The 22,880-nt window shown below is 47.6% G+C and overlaps 1 protein-coding gene across 1 annotated transcript in view; it reads left to right on the forward strand.

Moving 5' to 3' along the window:
- Sh (Potassium voltage-gated channel protein Shaker) overlaps positions 1-8,466 on the forward strand; it is a 64,577-nt gene extending 56,111 nt beyond the window's left edge. The window contains exon 6 of the mRNA XM_084600441.1: positions 6,066-8,466. The gene's annotated coding sequence lies outside the window, so the exon portion shown is untranslated. The remainder of the gene's footprint in view (positions 1-6,065) is intronic.
- The last annotated feature ends 14,414 nt before the right edge of the window (positions 8,467-22,880 follow it).

Here is a 22,880-nt window from a genome sequence, read left to right on the forward strand (position 1 = left end):
AGGCGTCATTTGTGTGCACAAATAGGAGGGAATGGTTAGACAGTGTGTAAAGAGAGAGAAAACCGACCAAGTGCAGTCTGAAAAATTTTGAGAGCACTGCAGAACCTGCAGTACAGAAATGCGAAAGCCTGAGGTTGCTGATGCCCATAGTGCATCGCGTGTCCCTTGTCAAACATAACCAGCGTTCCATTGAACGCATCAAATTTCACCGCCGTTCTATAACTGATTTATAGGATAGGAAAGGCTCAGTTATCTGTCATACGCGGAATCCCGTTGATACATCTCGCTGACAACACAGCAACGCTCAGGCTTACGCATTTCTCCAGTGCAGATTCTGCAGTCTAAGAATGCAGTAGCGATGTTTGTTCGATGAGTGCTACAGAAGAGAGTGAAAAACATTTACGGAGGCACACGTTAGTTTCTTTACGCGCGGACATACGAAAGCATTTCGGGTTTCGTGCTAATTCCGTTATGGCCGCTTTGTGTATTGGGTCGCTTTTCCGAACTTTACTTAAGTTGCTTTTTATCAGTGTTTCCTTAATTTGTTATCATTGCTTTATTTTCCATTTGGTATTTTTATTTCTTGTGCTGTTCTTTACTATAATTATCTTTCATTTTGTTTTTGTTTTATTTAAGTTTTTTTTTCATTTTTATTTCTTTTTATCAGCTCTGAGCACGCGCGGTGACATATACACGGCGGGCGAGCGCGTTGCGAGCGTACCGACGCCGTTGACAGTTCCCTTCTCCTCTCCAGCATCGCCGTTGTCCTTTCCATCAACGTCCCAACGTGATAACGCTAGGCGAGGAGAATTGTAAACTCGTTCTCAGTAATTTGGCATAGTGTTGCACGCTCGGCTGTGGTATTTAACGGTGGCGATTTGAATGCTGGCGTGTACACGGTTCACTGTTTTTAGAGCGCAGCTCTTTGGCGCCCGTTCCTGGGTTTCGCGTCGTCGTTGTCGTCGGCGTCGGCCTCGTAACCAACTCCGCCCCCCTTTCATCCCCCCAGTTCGAGCCGGCGCTTCGGCAACCGGAACCTCGCAGGAAGAGGGGAGGGAGGTACACTCAGAGGCAAACGATGGGGGCAGGAGCGCGCGCAGCAACCGGAGAACACGAGGAAAGAAAAAAGGCGCCGGGAGGTCGCCGGAGGCAGCGCTAGCTGCCACAGACTGATGCCGCCGCTAGCGAGTCAAGACAACGTGACTGCGTAGATTTACTTATTTATTTATAGGAAAGGAAAGGCGCGGTAACTGTCTCACTTGTTTTCTGTGGACACCGCAACCGCGCCGTAGGGGAAGGGAGGAAGGTGGGAGTTAAAGTGGAGAGAAGGAGGAGCCGTATTGGAGGGCTACGGAGTAATTTCGACCACCTGGGGATCTTTAACGTGCGCTGACATCGTACAGCACACGGATGCCTCTTCGTTTCGCCTCCATCGAAACGCAGTCGCCGAGGTCGGGTTCGAACCCGGGTACACCAGCACAGTAGTCGGGCGTCTTACCACTGCACCACCCCGGCGGGGCAGACTGCGTAGAACACCGTCGCCGCCATGCAAAAAGAGGAGGAGGGAGTCCCCCCTCTTCCTGCGTGGCAGCGAGAGTACTTTCCGGTTGCCTAAACGCCGGCTCGCTGTCAGCGAATCACGGTGCGTGCATCACGTTCTGACTCGCTAGTGGTGTCAGCGGCATCAGTTAGTCGCTGCTATCTGTTCGTCGCGCAACGTTCCTATGGGCCCACGCGCTGCTTCCCGCAACCTTCCGATAACTCAATTGCTCTCTTCTTTTCGCCGACCACAAAACTTCTTTCATGGCAGCCAAGAACTGTTAGTGGAGTCTTTCTGGATGAAATACGTGTGAAAATTAAAAAAACGTTGTCTGTGACTGTACATACGTGTTTTGCTCGAAATATTTGCCTCAATCTATCGAAAAGGTGAAACAGCTGGCAAGGTGAGCTCAAATTTCGCATTAGGAAGTAACGTAATCGTGGGCAATTTTTTCTTTCTTTCTCGCGAGGACACATCCTGTCCACAGCTCGTGGTAAGAGGCAAGAAGTGCTTTTTCATTCATATGTACCACCGATTGCAATGGTCGCCCCATCTGCAGAGTCTCATCGTCGTCGTTAATACTACCGGTGTTCGCATAGTACCTGGCAGCGAAGAAAGCACAACAGGTCACGGGAAACGCGGTCTTGTCTTAAAGGGGAACTCAGTGCACCTTCAAATTTTCGCCTCTTCTAAAAATTTGCTACTGTGCCTCTTTCTCTCTGTGTTTTTGCTTGTTCAACCAGAAAATACACATATATTGCTAAAAGTACTATGGGGACATAGAGCTCCGCCTTTAAAGGGCCACTGTCCAGGGAAGGCCCTTTTAAGCAAAGGAGCCCAGCGTTTCGATCAGGTACCGGAGATAGTCTGTGCAAAATGCTACAGTGACACGCGCGCCGCAAAGCATCGAAAATACAATTCAAATCTCTCTCCTGCTCTCCTTTGGGAAGCCAGCTTCCCCGTTTCCTGCGCTGGCCCGACGGCCCACATTAACGACGTACGTACTGCGAACGACGCCCATTGGTCCGCCTCGCTGACTGACGGGAGAACGATGGGTGTCTACCGCTCCCTGCGCTTTTCCCTCGCCACGGCCAGACTGAATCCAGCGGCGCGCGCTCCCTCGGCCTATTTTATTTTTTTCGCGCTCGCGGAGTGCCACGCCCCACCTCCCGCCAAACGCGGAGGAGGAAAGGGAATTTGTCTTGCGGAAGCTAGACGACCTCGGGCAGGAGAGTGAAAAACCTTTTCGAGGCAACGGAAGGAGAGAAGCATGACAGAATCGGGTGATTGCGGTGGCTGTAACTGCGTTATTAGTTACTCTTTTCAAAAACATTTTGCGGCCTTGCGTTCTAGGGGCGAAGTCTCACAGTCACCGGGGAAGAAAATATTTTCGACCAGAGGGTGGACAATGGGCCTTTAAGAGTATGACGCGATAGCGTAGGCTACTAGCCCACATAAGAAGCGAGCCACGGTGTAACGTGAATGCAAGGGCCTTGACAGGCTGATTCTAATATCACCCTTCTATACGAAACGAGAGCCCCGAATTGGCAGCTCCTGCTAAGCGTGACATCAGGCAGCTCCATGTCAGTACTCGGCCATGTCAGCTACCAGGTACCAATTTCCTACGCCATGGTCGTGATTTTTCGCTCACAACGCCAACGCCACTGGACGGCCGCCGACGCCGGATTTTCTGTTAACTGGGCGTATAGCGCTATCGCGTTAAAAATTAATTCAGAAGCTTGCTTTTGTTTGCTTCAAATTCACGTCTACATTAAGAGCTCCTCAATCGGCGTTAAGGTGTGAGGGATGGTTTAGCGTAGCATTTCGGATTCACAGTTGCCAATGTTTGACGCACCACACTCTCCTTACGATATCTACCGGTGGCGCGGCGACAGCTGTATACACATGTTACACTGTGCCTGGCTTAGGTTACGTTAATATGCTGCAGTGCTTCAGGTTAACGCTATGGTGTCGAGGCTGCATTTTAGTGGCAGACACTACCTCTGGATGTTGGCAGGTTTACGGGTGGGATGTCTAGGCTCTGATTGGTCGGCGGGTTGTGTGACGTCACGATACCGCATGACATGGCTAGATAGAAGGCGCTTCCAACTCAGGTATATCTTCTTTGGGATGGGAGGCCTAGATGAAAATGAAACCTGGACCCTCGAATCGTGGTCATATACTCTATCCTTAGGCCACGCAGGAAAGTTCTTAGAGCTTGAATAAAGCGGCACTTATCTATGTCGGGATGTCTTTCGCCAACGCTGTACCTTTGGAGTGAATGTTGATGAATATGTGTGAAATAAGAGAGGGAAAAATTAAGGTACTACTGACAAAATGAGCAGGAACGAACACGTTCACTAACAAGGATCTTCTTTGGTAGCCGGGAGCGGTTAACTTTGTGTGTAATACCTACAAAGGCGGACGTTTGTAGTCCACAAATTTTTCGTTCGGCCATACTTCACTGATCCCAGTACCACATGCCTGCAGGCTCACGTCCTAGTTTGCGTGTGCGCTCTCTGTGCTTGCCTGAAGCTCGGGTGACACTTTACGTGTCTCCTTTCATTTCAATCGCCGCTCTTCACTCGTCTGGCACTATTAGTGAAAGAAAATGGCTCAGGGGCCAGTCATTCATTCGCACACACTCCTCTCCTGTCTATTTTCTCTCTCTCTCTCTTTTTCGAATCCTCTCTCCGCCGATATCTCGTCTTCCAGCCCCCCGCAATTAGAAGTTTACCAGCAGCACAGAACTCAAACGCTGCTTTGGAATACTGTTCCGTAGCTTGCTCATTTGCCGCGCCTATGAAAAAGAATGGAAGCTACACTCTTATGCAGAGTAACTGCTGCCTAGTATCGCTTCGCGAAGCCTTTTCATTTTTTATCTGATCAAGCGGGTTTGTGACGTTTTCCTTAATTTCCAGCTTCGGGTTTTCACATTGCTAAAGTGTTTTATTGCGAAATCAGTACTACGCCAGGTTTCGGCCAGTCGCCTAGTCCGTTGCCGCAGTCACGAATGACCTTGAACCGCCGCGAAGAAGAAGAGAACCCGCAGCTAATGCTTTCGTTCCATATTCTGTTCAGCAGCGTTGAACCCGTCTCAATTTTGCTTTTTGTTTCACTTAAACCTCTTCAGCTGAGCAGTTTTCTTGCGTTATACAACTCTCTATTTAGCAGAACAAGGTTTATCTGGATAGCGGTTTAAATATCATTATGCTTAATTTGTGTGTGCAACTTGCAATAGTCGCCTTTTTGTTCACAAAATGAACCACGCCTCAATCTGACATTTCTTTATCAAACCGAAATACTGATCAATGTCTAGTCTGTTGTGCTTTAGCCGTTATTTATTGTTTCTCCTCAGTAAGCGCGCACTAAGGGATCAGAGACAAGCACATGCATTAATTTGCTTTTTTCTTGCGCCGTTCACTGAAAAGCGCGTACCATCACCGAATGGGAATCTGCGAAATAGCTTTATCTGCCTAAAATAAACATAAAACCAGAGGCTTCCTTTGCGCTTGTAGTTATGCAAAATTAGTGTAGAGTCATGGGAGGGCGGTCGTGATCCGCCCGAAGAGGCCGCACGGTGGGGAGGTCATGAATCAAAGTACTATAACCTGAATGATAACCCTCTTACGCTACCTAGCTATAACATAAAGGCTGCTGGAATAGGGATCCTCGCTAGGCTATTCATTTTCCAATATTTATTTCTGGCTCTTACCGGTAGTCGCAGAGTTCCGTACCGCTTTTAGAGCACAGCTCTTTCGCGCCCGTTCCTGCGTTTCGCATCGTCGTCGCCGTCACCGTTGCCGTCGGAGTTCTCCCTCGCAACCAACTCCGCTGCCGGGGCAGCGGAGTTGGTTGCGAGGGAGAACTCCGCCCTCTTTCTCTGTAGCAGTTACCGCGCGTATTCTCCGGCTGCTGCGCGCGCTCCTGCAGACACCGTTCGCCGCTGCGAGTACACCCCCCCCCCCTCCCTCTGCCCGTGGCAGCGACGGTGTTCTCCGGTTGCCGAAGCGCCGGCTTGGTATCAGCCGATCCCAGTGTGTGCAGCCCAAGCCGAAACGCAGAGTAACGTTGACTTGGCTCACTGGCGTCAGAAGCATCATTCAGTCACTGCTAACTCTTCGCCGCGCAACGTTACTATGGGCCTACGCGCTGCCTCTCGCAACCTCCCGATAGCTTAATTGCTCTCTTCATTTCTCCGACTACAAAACTTCCTTCATGATAGTCAAGAACTGTTAGCCGTGTGTTTCTTGAAATGATACGTGTGAAAAATAAAAGTCTGTAATTGTATATACTTGTCTTGGTCGAAATCATTGCAAAATCTATCAAAAAGGTGAAACAGCTGATGAGCTGCGCTCGAATTTCGCGTTAGGAAGTAACGTAATCGTCTGCATTTATTTTTCTTTACTCTGTATTAGCTATTGCACTCGAGGCATGTCGGGACAGTGTTTGTACCTTATGCACAGATAAGGCAGAAGTGGCCAGCCAGCGTGGTTTCTCATTCTCCTGCTCTCTGATTTCGCAGGACTCTAGCCAGCGGACCCTGCGCTAGAGGGAGCCACCGAGCCGGCGTCAGCGCTCCTCCGCCAAGCCATGCCAGCAGGCCTGTCAAGGGCGCGCCAAAGGTGGCACTCACATCGCCAACAGGCCGTGGCGCCAGCCATGTGGGCCACTGCCTCGACGACGGCGCCCTCACTCGGCGATCGCAGCAATGCTGCACAGCCCCGGCTGGGAGGAGAACTTGTTCGCTACTTGTTCGCCGTCGTCGCCGTTCATCTCTGCTTCGGCCATGGGGTGACGTCAGACTGCGGGTCAAGCCGCAGCCGAGGAGACGCGAGTGGCGATCGCGGGTCGGTATTTCTTAGCCTCAAGAGCACTTGCGACGGCGACGACGCTGACGGTGTCACCGGTTTATTTATTCGTGGCTCCATGTTTCTACGCTGTAGAAACTTAAGTCACCTCCTACTGTGCGGATGTCTGTTGTGATTCTTTTTTACTTGCGTTCCTAGATTTGTAATCATTGCTCTCGACATCACACAAAGGGAAACTTCTCGTAATGATATCTCTCCTCGTCGTTACCGGTGCCCGAAATCGCTCAAACCTTGCGTAACGGAGTAGAAACGCGTCGGAAATCGCGTTGTGTTCTGTGCTCTTCTGGCCAAAGAAATGCCCGCTCAGGTTTTCCATAATTGGGCGCAGTGCGATGTGCTGCACAACTCCTTTCCTGTTGCGGCCAACAGCGGCGCCTCACTCCGGGCCCGGAAGTGCTACTCGCGTCGACTTGCGCCAACTGGCGATCGCTTCCGCTTCCGGGTGCTTCCCGCCGCGCCGCCTCCGCCGCCGACACCGCCTCGGTTTGCCGTCCAGGCCTCCAGCGGGAACCCGAGAAAGGAAGCGACGCCTTCGCACGACCGCCCCCTTGGCGGCGCAGGGCCGGAATTCATGTACGCGCAGCACGGGATGGCGAAAGGAACTGCATGCGCTCTTGTGCATGGCTCCCAAGAGACACCGGGCAGCGGAACGAAAGGAATGCTTAGACTGCAGCGGCAAATGGAGGTGTGTGACACACTTTCGGAGGGAGACTTGCAAGCTGTGGCACGGTGCCAAGCGCGGCAGGGTCATGGTGCCGTGTTACGGGCTTATAATTATGCAGGCTTGCATGCAGCTGAGCATGGTCATTCTACCCCGGGAACAGCAAACCGTCGGTCCAATATTGGAAGTGGGTTGGCAATGTCTGAAAAGTACATTGCCAATCCACCCTGTTATTGTGCCGACGGTTCGTGCTGCTGAGGGCTGGGTTTTGTTGGTAGTCTATACAATCCCCTCTTTGGGTAGACAAGGTATACGGCTAGCGCACGTGCTAAGAATATTAATCAGGGAGACCAACCTTCTCATAAAAAAACTCAGCTTAGAATGCAAAAAAAAGAAAAAAAGACAGGCGGGCAGAACAGCTGAGGCAAAGACTGCATCAATGGAAATGATTAGCTTTTTTTAGCTGTACTTAGGTCCTCTTAGCTGCCTGTTTATTTTGACAGTACCAGCTAGCCCGGACGTCTGGCAGTCTGCTGGTACTCCTAGTGTCCCGAGTGCGCTTCGCCATCAGGCCCAAGAGCGCATATTCGTGAAGTCACTTTCGGTCATAGCGATCATTCAATTTACAATTTACAGCAAGCGGTGAAAGAAAGACAAAAAAAACAACAACCCTTCCGCCAAAGTTAAATCACCTCGATTCAGCATGTACGGTAGGCCCACAAGTTTTATGATTCGAAATATTCCATCTGGTGCCAGTGTGCGCATTTTCGGGTGACGATGCTACTCTCATTTACGAACCTAAGCCACCCATTCTAACGGACGATAGGACATAAACTACCTAAAGGATGAGTGGTAAATCAGGAGCATTTGAGGTGGTGCGTCGTTACATTTTATCCCTCAGTCTAATTTTATTAAAACGATAGAGAAGAATAATTAGCGATTACATTAACATAGTTTCTATAATACATGTTGTAGCTCACCTCTGCGACGCCACGCCAGTGAGCGCAGCTTGCTTAGTTAAACACTTGGCCTTCCACGTAAAACAAAAAAGTAAGCAATAGGGAGGACCTTGAGGAAAGAAATTTGTACACTCCATGGAGCGGATTTTCCAATCTACCGCCACCATAACGCGGGCCAGGCAGTGCAAAAGCCTGTGGACAATCGACTGGGGGCACCAGCGGCAGCCATGCACGAGAGCGCGACGTGGGGTCAAGGGTCGCACTGAGCGACGAGCGAGGACTTCCGGCTCTGTACCGCCGCGGGGCGCCACCGTCTCCCTGACAACGAGGGCTACCGCCACAAGAGGACGCCGGGTGCCATAGTATCACTCCGGGACGTGCGAGTGTGTGTGTGTGCGGCGACAACTGACGGACAAAGAGACAGTGATCTTCAAATTCCACCTGTACAGTACTCTTCAAGTATACCACACACACATATGATATTATATATATATACACATACAACTATACATATATAAATATATATATATATATAAATATATAAATATACATAATATCAAACTAAGGACATACGGCCCGTAGCGCCAAAACCTTTCTCCGTTATACACGGCAGCCGTTTTTTGATCCTAAGGGGTTCTTACGAGTGACGGACCCTTCCCTCCAGCCCACAGTTCCCTCTTTTTCCTCCTCCCGTTTGCTGAGCGCCATTCGTTTGCGTTCCTGGCTCCCTTTGAACAATACCTTCTTCCAGAGCAACCGTTCTGTTGTCACGAACAGTTTCTCTCTCTCTCTCCTGCGAACATGGCTCCAGCGCAGGGATGCGCACTTCGGCGTATTTAGACATGGGGCTTCGAACCACTGACGCGATGACGTGCGCGTCCAGTGCTGCGCCCGTCTCCAGCAAAGCGCGTGGTTTTCCAGTACGTGTGAAAGTTTCAGAAATGGCCCTCTTACGCCACTAGAACTTCGGATGTCTTGAACGATTAATGCCACCGGACCGCGACGATTCCGGCGCCACCGCAAAAAAAAAAAAAGAAAGCTTCCATAAAAAAGATTCGATTTATTTATTTATTTATTTATTTATTTATTTATTTATTTATTTATTTATTTATTTATTTATTTATTTATTTATTTATTTATTTATTTATTTATTTATTTATTTATTTATTTATTTATTTATTTATTTATTTATTACTAGTACGTACAACGTTTATTAGCTGCTAGCGTGGCGAATGCATTTACACAGTCCAATATGAAGTGGAGACGCAATAAACGCAGTCCAAGCAGCTGGCATTCCAGCCGAAACGAGAAGACGACATATGTTCAACAGAACGCGTAATATATCCAATATCGAGGTTAGGTACAAAAATTATCACAATAGAGCTATGACCTAAACCGGTTCATTTGAGAGCAAACTAGGAGCCGGTCGTATTTTCCCCATTTCATATTCACTAATTCCACATTTCATTTCCTCGCCGAAAGAATTAGGACTTCAGTATATGAACGCAAGTTTAGTATAGTGCTACATTTCTGGAATCTCTTCTTATTTTAGGCACAAAATGACGTTGTTTTAAATACTGGTTAGGTGTGAAATTTGGCTAGTTGTAGTAAACGCTTGCGTATTATATCGGCATTGCAGAAACACTCAACAGGGAATATGCCGCACTTTAGTTTATATATTCTCCTGTTTTCTTCCCTTCTACCACAGTAATTTTAAGTGATGGTCATCCAACCGCTCTAATGTGCGGCCGCGGTACCAACGCTCGCTCACGTGTGGCTTTATTTGAGCTTTAGTAAACCGGAAAGGTTGTTTCTAAACAGGACACGAACTGCCTCCTGTTCTAAAGCAAAATATGTTATCTGTGGGACGCCGTTAGAGGCATAGTTGTATAATATAATCTCGATTAGGGACCGTATTTCGGCAGTTGAATGCCTCGTAATGAGCGTTGAAATGCTTACCTTAAATCTAGAAAAGTCAGAATTTCTTTCAATTTTGAACTGCCATGCTCATTGGGTTCCTTCAAGGCACTCTAAGCGTTTTCTACAGTAAAAATGCCGATTTATTTGATATTAAAAGACACATAAGTCATCGCCTCTAAGGGCTAGGAACTTCGATAATTATAATCTGACATGTTGCAAGAAACGAAAAACCGGAGAAACAACTATTGTGCTACACAATTCAATCTAAAGAAGAAATACTGACACAACTCAGCCTGATCTATTCGTTAATGAAATTCTGGGCTCTGGACGCCATGCGATAATAAGGAAAAGGCAGGAGAACCTTGGAGTGTAACAGAAACTCTTTCTAGATAAGCTGCCACAAAGAGCTTGAATTCTAAATCTAGCTCCAAACGCTAACCATCCGAATAACTGCCTTTAGCATCGCCATGCGGAAAGCACCCCTGAAAACCACCGCCTTGCCGGAGCCGGGAAGCTGTGACTCCCACCTGGTCAAGCCGCGAGCCCCGGCCGGAGCCTTTTATGACACCCACATACACTCTGGATCCATGATGTGTTTTGTTGTTGACAGTTGGACTGGTTGCGTGATGTGTGAGCCGTTTGTTTCCTTCGCTTCGCTCCAGGTTGTTAATCCCCGCCCCCTATAGAGAACCACGCTTGTGGTAGAAACGAAACAGGAATTTACGACAGCAATGATACTCTATGTAAAGCCGTACTCAAGCTTGCGTGCATACTGGATATAAAGTCGGGGATTCACGACATGTGGGGAAAGGTATGCGCGCACTCACGTCCAATTTTGACCTGCGCCGCATGCGAGCGTATATTTTCTATCTTTTCCGACAGTGTCCGCCGTGCGCAACAACAATCGTCCTCTTGACTGCTTTTGGTTCTTCGTCTTCTTCTTAACTCTGCGTCCTTCTCATTACGAGAGCCTTAATACTGCTCCAGTGAAACGAACAGCGAGCTTTCCGCCATTCGAGTCGGCACATTGGCTTTCTGACCGGGAAAGCCCACCTAGCGAGGAAGGTTGTGCGACTCTGTTTCACGCTCTCGTTTTTCCAGCTCGTTGCCACGTATTTCCTCATGTAGGCTTCACGTAGGCGTTGATCGCGGTACAGTCCGCCAAGATAACGCTAGTCTAAACGGTCCAGTACTGCGAAGATGTATATGCTCAAACGTATTTCAATTAACTCATTGCGCAAATATCCTCTCGTCTGTAGACGACATCCCACTGCGGTGGCACACGAGAAATTATTCTGTCTTACACCTCCGCCTTAAAAGAATCAAGTACTCTGAATTAGCCAGTTCCGTTACCATGGTATACAACAGAAAAAACCTCAAAGCGCAGGGAACGACCCTGCAACAGGATAGAGAAAGAGCGCCTCCTTCTCTTTTTCCCTGCGCCAAGCAGGCCCAGGCAGCACAAACCATCGGTCTAATGTTGGATTGTTTTAGCAATGCACTAGTCATATCTAGAATCAGCCAACGGAGGACCAATATGGGCCGAATTTTTTGTGCTCTCTGGAGGTTGCTGCCGGTGGTCCCGGTGACATTTTGGCAACGCAGCTCTTGTAAAACACCCCGAGGCTTCCGTCGTTTCCGGTCTGGGTATTCTCGTGAGCAAACCGAATTCTGTGCACAGGGTTCGGTGGGATGGAAAACGGGCCTGCGTGAAATCGTCGCTGTGTAAACAAAACACACATCACATTTACCGAGCGGCTAAAATGAACAAGTCTTGCGTGCAAACTATGACTAGTTTTCATAATATAGTGGACACCGTTAACAGGCGAGCTCTGCTTCTTCTGAGACATGCTGGTATGTACTACTAAAGGAAAGTCTTAAGCTAGCTACTGTAGTCATCGTACAGGTTAGAGAGTCCATTCCCCATTTTATAGCTTGCCAACTCGACTCATCTTGAAAACACTAACCCTCTCATTGATCAACCGCTCTCCTGACGTAGCTCGACGCCGTAGTTCTTTCGAAACTTCATGTAGCGTCGTGAGGCAATAATCATTAACGAAAAGTTTCCAAGGACAATGTACCGAAATAAAAAAAGATCATACTCAACTGCTCCGGCCTGTACGAAGGCGCCTGTATTAAAACCGTAGCGATGTCCTCCATAGGAGTTTCACTGGGTGGGAATAGGACCGCCCCGTAGCCTTTCGTTTCCGTCGGGGTTCGGTGCCCTAATGGTGGACGGTAGAAGATACGTCTGGGTTTTGGCATTCTAGCCGCTCGCGCTCTCCTTCGTAGCGAACAGCTCATTTGAATTTGATGTCTTTGCGGAAACACCTGCAATGCTGAAAAAGAAAAGAACAAAATGTGTACTGGTGTTGGTAGCCACTCTTGTTTATTGAAAACACACAAAGTGAAGTGGAAGGTAGTAATTCGTCCATCAAACCCTGTGACGCTTTTGAGCGGGTGACGAAATGTTGTGAAGACGCCATTTGGCGGTTTTGCAGGCGCCAAAGGATGGTTGTGCTAAAGAAGAAGATTACTGAAAGGTACCCAAGTGTAGCTATGGCAGACGAACCCAATGCAAACTGCTTTAATCTAAGCTCGTTCACTTATGCTTTCTATTTTCTAGCATATGCTTTGAAATTCCTTCGGCGTATAAACGAACTACGAAGTTTAGTGTTTTTCTCCAACTCCCTCACTTGTTGCTTCGTTCATACACATTGCTCCTCATCAAAATTTGAAAGTGATTGTTTGAGTTTTCGTACCTACAGATCATCATTACTTGGCAGGCAGAATGATCTCCGTAGAAATCGTGTTTCTTTTGCTCAGAGGCTATGGGCACCACTGATTCTTCAGCGGCACAGAGCATCGTCACATTATCGCTGCAAATGTATCTCTCATCAGTAGTGCTGATGCTCTTAACTTGAACTCCCCTCACGTTGTTCGAAAAACAACCGCCAAAAACAACTTCATGGTTTCTGAAAATACATGTGCGTTATCCTTAAGTGCCATGTCAATAGACAATGTGTCAAGCTGATAAGAAAGCAAACGAGTGCATGTAATTCCCCGATTAAAAATATCTGAAAAAGCGAAATATTTAGCATCAAAAAGTTGATGCCCGAAATTTTATCACTTTGTATGCTTAACATACTAAGACGTTTCGACACTCTTTTCAGTCCTATTCATAGAGTGACAAAAATTGTGTGTTCGTTTTGGGACATCGCTCAGCCGTTTGTGACAAGGAAAGTTAAAGTGCGAGCTCTTGAGCAAACTGCTTAACCTCGAGCCAATTGGGAGCATGCCAATCGGGAGCAAGTTGCCACATTTAACATCAACTACCTCGACTATGAAATACAAAAATCGTGGCACAATGCACACGTCATGTGTGCCATTTGCTCTACGTTCTCTTTGTTCTGCATATTTTCTGCATAAGCAGGAAGGCTTTAAATTGAAATCAAAATCAAACGTCCTGTCACCTTCCTACCTCTGAGAAAAAAGGTCCCTGCAGTGCCGTGTGCATTGTACAAGGTTGATGCTTCCATTCGTGTGTGAGAGGTGACATTGCGCACCTTTGGTTCTTGTTAAGAACAATAAAACACTTCACAATAACTCCTTCCGACGTGGATGGTGTCCGGCAAGCAAAATTTTCATGTGGAAGGCGTCTTCTAGAAAGCTGGATCCCAAGTTCGATTATTTATAAACATCTCGAGGAATGTATCTTCAATAAGACACCGGCGGCATGCCCTAGCTGCACGTTCTGTGCCCCAACGTTTCACGAGCTCTTCGACCAAGAAGATGCGGTTGTGACTGATTACCTTGCTCAGTAGCATAAACGACCTGTTGTTCATGATTGTTTTTATTTGTTGTTAGCTGTGGCTTCGGGTTGTGAAACTTTGGAGATAGGGCTACGCAGGCTGTGTCAGACTTTCAGGCAGCCAACCCAACCCATGGGCATTGTGCGCAGGCAACCTTGAGAACCATGCTACCCGTCGTGCTGACGCTATTCCTCACTTGTTAGTTTGGCCATGATTTTCCAAGTGGTCCTAATAGATTTGTTCACCATCTACCGTTCCCGGTCGCTTCATAGTCATAAAGAAATTCGTCGGTTGTGTTTATTTGTCTTCAGCACCGAATTACTTCTATGATGAGCTTCGTGTTATCGCTAGTGGTCTTTATTTTTCTGCCGTTTATGACCAGTTTAAAGGCCTGAATACATCAGAAGTAGGTCACATGTTCGATATGAGCGAGAGCTTAAGTAGTTCGTTGATTAATGCGCTTTGTGGTGCGCTGTCCGAGAAGAACACCAATGTCGGTGCGTCTAACCGTGAAATGCCTACCCGAACGTTTTCCTGCCTTCATGAATGCTGATGTTTACACAAACAACACGCCTTTCTTTCTTCTTCCCACATATTTCGGGCGCACAAAGCAGATGGTGTGCGTTACAAGTGCTGGTTCGTCTGCTCTGTCGTGAAGATGGGTTGTCCAGTTCGAAGATTGTTTCCAGGGATGTGAGTTTGATGAGTGAAAACGGAGCACGATTCAGCGAATGTACGTTATAGTTTTTACTCAACGCTGTCACAGAAAAACACATATGAACAAGAATGCAAGTTGTGCGCTGTTTCAGGTTGTCCCCTTCTATTTGTGTCACTTGTGATTACGAGTCCTTCTGGCGAGAATTTTTCGCCTTGAGAAGGCTCCATAACGAAAATGTTCAGCTGTTAAGTTTAGCTGCTTGAGAAGTTTTTCTTTATCTGGTTACAGCGTACAAAGTGAGTTCGGCTTGCTGCTACTAAGTGCGAGCGTATTAAAGTACCTTCTTGTCTTGTACTGTGGTGTGGTGTTGTCTACGGGTGCAACGGCGGACGGAGTACGCTCGGTCAAGCTCGAGGCCCCTGGCCGCGAAGTACGTCGTCATCCTGTCTTCCCAGCTAACTCCTGGAGAGCGTAAATCCTTCGTAACTTTGGTAAACTTCACTCCTCGCATCGCCACCATCCGAGACCAGTTTCCTGTGCCATGCCTACCAGAACTAAGAGCTCTGTTGGCTCCACACCATGCCTTGGTACGGCGAAGCCTAATAACTTTGTATCATTGCATGCCCGATAAGTATTTCTTTAAGGAAAAGCAGTCAATCGTTTTTCTGTAGTTCTGTGCTAATGAGGCACTCATAAAAAGGTGGCTTTCCTTTAAAACAATGACAGTGCCTACATTGTCTATAGACTTCAGTAAATAATGTCCATACACTAATTGTCATTATTGACTACTATAGACTTTTTTTGCTACAACTCTGAGTCTGGTTGGGCACACAACTTATATTATCGATGGCTACATCCCACCAAGAACTATATTTAATGAAGCACTACAAGCACTCCTAGACCGCACTTCAAAATCCCATAATACAGTTGGAAACTTCAATGAGAATTCCTGTTTCTGGCCATGTACCCTAACGAGCACTCCATGAGGGCAGTGTACATTTTGAATAATTCAGGCCTTTTTGACCGCAGGGACAGCACGTAACCCCTTTTGATCGGAACAGCCGAAAGCAGCTGCCTGGACGTGGCATTTGTATTCAGGCGCAATTACACATCCGCAACTTGGTGCGCGGATATCGAAGCCTACAGAAGGGCCCACACGTCAGAACACGAGCAGATTGAGAGGCGTGAGAATCTTTCACGTTCCAAATATCGCTACATGGACTGGAACCTTTTACTCAAAGTTTTAGAGGCGAGCTGTAAGTGCCTCACTACCCCAGAGGATGGGGAGCAAGCAGCTCACAATTATGACAGTACAGGAGACTGCGTAGCATCTCGGCGAAACAGTTTCACAACACCAGTGTAAGTGTTCTATGCGCACCTAAGTGCGGAAAGTACCGCCAGACAAAAGATGCCTCGGATTTTCGAGCCTCTCGGTGTGCACAAAATCGATCATGTTTAATACAATACACAAGGGGGAACAGACAGCCGCGCTAACTCACAACCGTTTATTTAGAAGGAGTGCTCGCAGGTATTTACAGTTCAGTAATCAGTGATTATATCACAAAGCTCATCATCTTGCAATTATTTCGCCAAGAAAAGTACTTTTCGTTTCAATCTCACAGAAATGTCAATAATACACATATGAAGCTTTATTTTTTATTTTTGCAGATTTAATACGCTTCCAGCAGTTCATGTGCCACAATTCCATGACTTCGTCCTAATATCTGATATCGTACCTCGGTTTATGTTCACAATTTAATAAGGCGAGATGTTCAACGAGAATGTCACCGACGCTGTTGCAAAGAAAGTGATTCTTGTGAAGACCAATGCGACCAAAGTGAAAACAGCGGCCATATCTCTGCAACGAGTTGAAGTTAAAGAAGCTTGAAAAAGCTATTAGCTGAAGCGAAAAACACAGCCTCACGATGTTTTTCGTAGATACAGAAGCTCGGCGTGCTTTTTCGGTGAATCGTGAGTGAAAAGGAAACTTTTAATTATCAGGAAGAACTCAATGGAGGTTATTGCCTACCTGGAACAAAGCAGGAAAAGCCTACGCAGTTTCAATAGAGGTTGAAAACTTGTTCTATTCCATCCCACACAAAGAACTGTTCACGACAATCAAGGCTACGACAGAGTATAGCAATTTTACTGCTTTTCAAAACAAAGCCGATACTTTTGTGACAACTTCATGTGGTTGGTCGAATTTTTTTCTCAGCGTCATGCTCGTGTCCTATCAAAATCTTGTACGAACAGCGAATAGTCAATTATACAAGTTCATGTGCGGCGCCGGTTCCCTTCAACATCTTTCTTTATGACATTAATAATACCTGTAACGATGAATGTTCTGAGAATTTTTAGAAATTTCATTTGTCTGGCGTTGCTGGAACAACATCCAGCTTTCACCTACCTCAAAAAGGTGAAACTTACGTAAAGCATATTCTTACGGCATGGAAAAAGCCTGGAATTTACCCACGAGTGCTTTCTCGATAGCAGTCTACAAGTTTTAAACGTTCAACTGACATTTGGAAAGAAACACACCTACCGGATATACAACCTACAGTCTAAGAAATAACTGCTGCAGTATCATTCAGCTTATTCCAAACCTGCGAAAAGAACAATAGCAAACCTATGCCTTTCATCCACACTAAACATTTCTGTACTCAGACGACAGAAAATAATTTATGATAGCAGACTGACAGATTCTTAGGCTATCCGCGGCAAGGCATTGTGTTAATTACTGGGATCTTGCTGCAGCAAGTAAAAAGGCGAAAAAAAAAGACACTTGAAAATTGAAGTATCACCCACTGTCGTGTCATATGGGCATCAAAAGTCGCTCAATGTGAAAGAAAAGTGGCAAATAAGCACGAACTGCCGGTTGTTTTTTCAGCTTCCTTGAGCTTGCAAAACTGCGCCCCGCACGGGTGAAAAAGAACAAACAATGTTGGATGCGGGAAGCATCATGCCAATCCCTATGTTAAGTATGTCAGCGGGGTTGTATATGAACTGCCTCTTACATACCTTAAGGTATATATTGGGCAAACGAGCAACTGTGTTCATGAGAGCCCCCGACAGCACGAGGCATCAATGCAGAAAAATGCGAGCCTACATTTACCAAAGCATGGCAAAAAATGTAAACGCGAACCGAAGTCGTCCAATATAAAGATATTAGGCAGTAGCCACGGCACTGGCACGCAAAGTACTGGAAGGTTTTTATATCAGAAAAAAAATAATGAAATGTATGTATCAGTGAAACGTCTGTATGCTAGCAGCGAAAACAATTGTCCTTCAGGACACGTGTGTATGAATACATATATAAGCGCATTCCTTCTGAATTAGCATTTGTCTTGACCCCCCCCCCCCCTCCATGTGTTGCACTAAAAAGGCATCAACTTTAAAAACATGATCCAATTAACCCTTAAACAAGCGTTGCTCAAAATGAACTTTAGCCTTATTTGGAGAAACTCGATTTAAACGGTGGCGGTCGTTTTAGAGCAGGCTGCAGTGCACCCCCGGAAACAACTTTTTGGAATGTCGCATGTCGTCCGAGCACTGCCGTTCCTTCCCTAGCAGCTGGACACTTTACGTACAGTGGCCTTATTTCAGCGCCCAGACAATGTAAAGGTTGAAGAGGATTTCTTCTTGGGAATAGCTAGAAGCATGTCTGTAATACCGTAACATTGTTGTGCTCTTCCCACAGAGCACGATCGTCTAGGCGTTCCATTCTGGTTACATGAACTCAACTAAACGCTTTCTGGTTCGAACCTTATTCTTTAGAACCCGATGGGATTAGCCAGACTGCTCATCTCCGCCTGGGGCCAAAAGCATGGTTAGCCCTCGATTGCGCTGCAGCTCCATTTCTCCGCCGCTCTTTCTCCTCTCGACGAAACCTAACCCCTCGATGTAGTTTCATGTTCCATATGATTTATTTATACTATTAACAATGCGCGCACAAGTTCACTGCCATCAAAATTTGACCTCACTCTCGGACCTCCAATTCCCGTCACGCCTCCCGGCCGGCTCGTTTGGAGTTTCTTTTGTACTGAAAGCTGCACTAGGCTAATCAGCGGTGCAATTTGGGTAAGCATCGCTGGTCACTACTAGCATGTGCCGTAACCATGGTAACTAGTTGCTCCGAGACACAGAAAAAGAAGAAGAAGAAGAAGCTAAGAGAGAAGAGGGAGGAGGAGAAGAAGAAGTCGGTGAAATGGAGCAAGAGGATTCGCAAAACGCCAAGAAGAAGAAGACGGAGGAAGTAGAGAGATGCGGAGAAGAAGAAGAAGCCGCTCAAATAAAGCAAGAAGATTTAGAAGACATCAAGAAGACGCGTCGAATTTCCGATCAAATCATACGGTTTGCAGTCAGTGCATCGGCGATGATAACGTCTGAGTCGCACTTTGAGCAATATGTTTCGTATCCTTAACCTAGTTGAACCGCCATCAATTTTCCCCTCTGTGGCCTCCTCTCCAGATGGCTCTTGGTCTTTTTTCTTTGTCTGTTGTATCTCAATTATCGCCGCTTCTTACGCTGGTCGAAAACACCAGTAGGGTTTTCAGAAACCCGCGTCTTTGTGCACAAGGCCGCTGGCATCTCTGAAGCCTGTTGCTGCTAGAATAGGTGCTCCGTCGAGGGCGACACTTTTCTGAACCTGTGCAAGGTCGCTTGCACATACAAACGCGCACGGTAGTCTTTCCTTCCGTTCAGCCGGGCGAATTAACCGCGCACAAAACCCCTACACTGTCTCGTTGATGCGTATCGTCTCGATACACATTACAATTCACACAACGCCAATGTGCGGCTGATGTCTCTGTGCCCGTCGGGTGGACCATGAGAAATGAATATAAAAATAACGCAAGAACGGCCGACAGCTGGTCCTTGCCCCCTTTCACCTTCTTTCACCAAGGAAACTGGCGCTCCAAGCCTCGGCAGCGCATCATGCTTGGCAATGAGGTGCCTTAAACCTCTTGCGGCGGTCGGTCATCTGTGTGCAATCACCCTTACTAGTCACATCTAAAGTTGCGTTCTGCCTGCAAAGTCCTTGACTGAAGCGCCTTTTGCCTTCTTTGCTTTCTGTCGAACAGGGTGTGCGCTTCATCGTTTGACAAGAATGTCTCTCACCCTGTACACAGGTTCGCACAGTCCATAGCGACTAGGCCCATTTTCGGTCAGCACGACCCCTGTATTGCCCGGCGCTGGCAAGGTTATAGTTTTCGACCTCGTACCCCAGCTATGTAAAATTCCTGCTGCCATCTCATCGCGAGCGCACATCCAAGCGCCTTCATACATTTTTTTACACAGTGCCGCTAGTTTGCTCATGTATCAGCTCGTCGCATTCCGCAGTTCTTTCCTGCTTCTGTTCCCTTTTTCAACGCCTACGCTACCGGCTAACTCTGTAGCGGCGACCGTTGCAGTCGCAGCTGTGTCTATGCACTCTTCTTTGTTGTCATTACTTTAGGGTAAGGAAACTGCCTCAGCTGAAAATAAGGTTATCGCTTTTAGATACATAGCATGTGGTATCTCATCCTCAGTGATCGCACCTATACCTTGGATGCCGGCATGCTCGTCACAGCATGGATACTTATCGTGGGAAACCATGCTCAAACGCTCCTTTTCCATTAATCTTAGCCATACTTGCTTTGAACTAGGGAGGTTCCGGGAATGCCCCTTTTTACACTTGCTGTAAGAACACACTCACCTGAAAGGTTTCCTGACTACAATTCTCCAGTAATGGGGTGGACGCGTGCTGGCGACATAAGACGCATGCGCGGTCTTTAGTTGCCGGGGCGTTTTTCTGAGCCGTCTGGTCTTCTTTATAGCTCTACTTTTACTTTCACACAACGAGTAACCAACGAGCCCAGAAACAACTTCTAGCACAGATAACCTAGCACCATCTCTGACTACTGTACTGCATTGAATGAACTCCATATAACCTATAGAGTTCCTTCCCAAGTGTAGAAGCCGTTCTAATTATTTTTACTACTTTTGCCAACCATAGGGAGTCAATTCTGCTGGGTCCGAAATTAGCGCTGTTTGTTCTCTTTGTTAGCAGTCGCAAGTGATAAGTTTGTGCGATGAAAACTTTAACTAATGGTGAACATGAGGTTCTCCTTTCGCTTGCTGTCGTAAGTCTCGGGCTATCAGCTTTCGCTCATGTTCCAACTTGGCATGTTATATGACAAGAGCTAGCATTCAAAAACATATCCCTTTTGTTTATTTGACTTCGCACATAAATACGAAGCTATTGCAATCCACATGGACCCTTTTACTTAATTAGTAGATTAAATTGGATTGGCATATCCTGAAGCGGAATAGAATCACAAGGTAAAAACTGGAGGTCATTTGTATCAGGGCCCGAAAAAATATGCATAAACAGCAACGTGCAGTATTTCAATGTAGGGAAATTATAATGTTCTTTTTGACGCTTTATCGCCTATTCAAATCGCACAGTTTCTTTATGATGAATGCTTCGGTCTTAGTATCGCTTACAAATTTGCGCATCATATATTTTTTACGTGTTTAGCACTAAAACAAGAAATGCTAGGCCCATATTATTCTGCGGTTAGACTTCACACTATTTAAGCTCCGCGTTCTTCTGAGTGACACGAAAATGCGGTCTGGAACGCTTTGCTAGCGGTAAATGCGAGCGTAAAGTTCCTGCGCTGTTCTCGCGTGTTGCGGCCTGAGCAGACTTGGAAGCATGTCATCAGAAAAAAGTCCCGCGTCCTTTTGAGCCCTGATATGTGGTTGCGAGCTTTAAAGGCGGCAATCAGAGCGGCGTCCACCGAGATAGAAAAATCGCTGCGACTTTGCCCGAGGTTCGTCATGGGACGTCCTTGTCTGGCACCAGCCACTGAACGTGGCCGAGTAGCCTGTCTGTATAAAGCAAGCAGCTGTCTGGCGACGATAACACCGAACGCCGCATAGTTGTAGTGTTGTGGCATGTCCGCGTTGTGTATAAAGTACGCTGCGTATGAGAGTTTCAAGAAGAGGCGTCCTGCCGAGACCTGTCGACAATCCGAGGCGCCATCATGCAGCGTGTTTTCAAGAGCTTCCCAGCTAAATCCGAGACCGTCAATGGTGTCGCGGTTTATCGAGGAATTGAGAAGGGACAGCAGATTGTGAAGATACCCTTGCGACATGTCAGGAACTACCGAGTATATGCTTTCGACAAGGCGCTCTCTCTCTTCGGCGTACGGTTCTTGAGGAAGTAAGTCCCTCAAAAGTGTGACTGCATCTGGAAACCCCGGGTCATTTCTCATAATTTCGAACAGGGCCTCTCGAACATCCTTCGCCACCCGCCGGGCATCGGACAGCAACGCGGGGCTCTTTTCCAGCCAGCGGCGTGTACTTTCGATAAGCACGGGCTCTCCAAAAATCTGCATCGCCTTCCTTAAGCAGGCTGATGGCACAGCGAGTGTGGTGAAGTCGGCCCCATTAAGAATGTACTTCGACACTGTCCTGTCGCTTGCCCCGACCAGAATCTGAACAGCGAGCCACTCGACATAGTAGTGAACCGCAGCCTCGTGCAAATCTCTGACCATCCGACACACGACACTGAATTGCTCGTAGTCTTTCACCTCGACGGCAGTTACCGTTTCCTGATCAGAGTCGAATATCTCTCTCAGCAGCGTATTCCAGCGGTGACGAGAAAATGCCGCACAGGTGTCGGGGAGCATTGCGAAAATATACGTTTCGCGCTTAGGAGGCCCCGTCGACGAAGACTCGGCGGCTCTTAAATAAGAAAACAAAGCGTCTTCCGTGGCCCGAAGTTTCACAGAATCCGCCACGACTGGGTCTCCATCGTCGATGGCCGACCACAAAGCGGAGAAATATCCGATGTACTCGCCCGAGAAATCAAGGGCGTAGCGCAACCTCTTGGCGTCCCGCAACCAGCCGCTAGACGGAGGTTCAACGCTAAGGGTCGCAGCGTCAGGCATCTTGAAAACAAGGGGAGCGTCCAGACCAAAGGTCAGCCGTAGCCTTGCAGCCGTCAAAAGGAGATCGGGGTTTTGCGACCTTCGCGGCCACCACACACCGACGCCCCTCAGCGCCTGCGCGGCCTCTCGCAGTTCACTCTTTCCGTCCAGAAGCACCGCTAGGCAGCTCTGGTAGAGCGCCGCCGCCTTCTGGAAGTTGCTCTGATGGCGCGAGGGCACTGGTTCCCGAGCCAGAGTCCGCTGCAGCCTCTGCAGGATGCTGCGCAGGTGCACTTCGTACGGCGACTGCAAGTTATCTTCATCCCACTCGGCGCAGACGTGAGCGTAGAAGTCGCTGCATGCCGGGACGCGGGTGGCAAGCCTCGCGTTGAACACCTCCGAGTTAAGGGGGCACAGGTTGCCCTTACACGAGAGCCGTTGTCCTGCCACCACGCGCCAGTTGACTAGCCCGGAGAGGAAGGCGACCACGCAGAAGAGCAGCAGCACGGTGCAGATCATGAGCGGCGGACCACAGCAGCCGTCGGC

The sequence above is a fragment of the Amblyomma maculatum genome, chromosome 4, assembly GCF_055883805.1.
Source record: "Amblyomma maculatum isolate TAMU_Amacu chromosome 4, ASM5588380v1, whole genome shotgun sequence".
In the NCBI taxonomy this organism is placed as follows: Eukaryota; Metazoa; Arthropoda; class Arachnida; order Ixodida; family Ixodidae; genus Amblyomma; species Amblyomma maculatum.